This window comes from Phytophthora infestans, genomic scaffold (assembly GCF_000142945.1).
Source record: "Phytophthora infestans T30-4 supercont1.293 genomic scaffold, whole genome shotgun sequence".
Taxonomy (NCBI): Eukaryota; Oomycota; class Peronosporomycetes; order Peronosporales; family Peronosporaceae; genus Phytophthora; species Phytophthora infestans.
Window position 1 is genome coordinate 51,274 of NW_003303466.1, and position 1,857 is coordinate 53,130.

Sequence of the window (1,857 nt, forward strand, 5' to 3'; positions counted from 1 at the left end):
GGACAGCTGAGCGCGCGCTGGGCCCACGCGAAGGCCGTCCATGAGCACAGTCATCTTGATGTGTTCGTTCAGTGGGTTTCCCACTATGAACGCCGTGAGCTCCCGTATCTCTTGGACGTACTCGTGCAGCTCACGCCTCCCTTGCTTGTACGAGAGGGGCGCGAGCGCTGGCAGTACTCGTAGTTCGCCGGGAGGAACGCAGCTCGTAGCTGCTCACACAGCTGAGCCCAGGATGTGAAACATCCAGGGGATGTTGCCTCCCGCGTGTACATCCAACGCTTAGCACGACCGCTAAAGTTGGAGAGTGCAAAAGCAACACGAGGTCGCTTGGTCGAGATCAGAGCCGCGTCCATCGCGAGCTCTGCCTCTCGGACCCAGACGTGAAGGTTCTCACCTTCCTTCCCTTCCTATGGCTTAACCTTCAGTCGTATTGGCTTGGGGTGTGGCGGAGTTGTCTCCGCCGCCGGACCCTGCAGGTTTTCCCGCAAATGCGCGATGAGTCCCTGCTTGTAAGCGTCGAACGCATTGACGCGCTCGAGCTGCTCGGCCGGTGTTGACGCCACCAGGCTCTGCAGGGCCTCCATCCCGAAGATGCCTGCTATCTTCCGAACCGACTCGAACTGTGACTCGTTCAGATGGGAGAAGTCGTTCTTATCCATGGAAACGATCTTCAGAGAGGTTCAGGTAGTCTACCCGCGTTGGCGTGGATTGACTACGAGTGCTACCAAGTGTGACGGGGTCACATAGCACCTTGCGCTAGAGGAAGTTGGGTTCCGAGAGTATACACACGCTCGGTAAGCGGCAGTTCACAGGTTCCTTTTACCAAAAGGGAGCGAGGTGACCAATTTAAGGTAGGTTGTAAGCTGAGTATATCTATAGTAGGCTAGGCTTGACTTAAATATTCAAACTATGAGTCACCCATAGAAAAGCAATGTCATCAGCCAATGGTTGGTCTCGAACGACCTTGGTACCTTGTACCCAATATCTCGAAGTATGACGTGACACGTCATGTAACTAGGGATACATTTATGGTTACGTACCCCGTTACATTTGAGCTACGTCGTAATTTATGACATAGGATTTTTAAAATCGTGGTTTACGATGTTGGTAACAGAGGGGTTAACTCATGTACAACAGACAGAGAGGACCAATAGCAAGCATTCGCAACTCGCTATCAAACGAATAGGACGAAAACGGCAAATTTGGTCGGAGTTTACAATACACTTTCAGAAACGGCTAAAGGTAGTGCTGGTTTGTTCGCAATTAAAATGGATTTTTGTCGACAAAATGCAAATAAAATCGAATAAATTTGCGAACAAAACCCAGGGCGGAATCAGCACTCCATTTAGGCGGTGATGGCGTCACCATCCATGGTCCATACAACTGCAAGATAATCATGTAGCGCGTGTGAGTCGACCATGTCAAGATTGTCACCATCAATCACCACATGGTCGGCACCAGCGTGACCAGCGTCAAGCGCCTGGTGACCTGTAGCTCGTTTAATGGCTAGATGCTGTACTCGGCCTCGTGTGATGGTAACCACTGCTGATTATTCTTCTACCTTAGCATGCAGACGCAGTTCATCCTTGTCAACAGCTTCGTACGACTCGCGTCAAATTGGTTACCCAAGGTGTCAGCTCCACTGCACGCCAGTAATGATTAAAATTTCTCGTGCGAGCAATGTCTAGAATAATAACCTGATATTAAATGCAGCTTACCTGGTATAAAGCTATCAAAATAGGCATAGCAACTACACTCTCCGTCAACGACGGTCAGGAGCCGGTGTGCTACCTAAATGTGCACTGAACAGAGCCTAAAACAAGGATGTGAACACGGATATGTAAAGGTAACGACCAA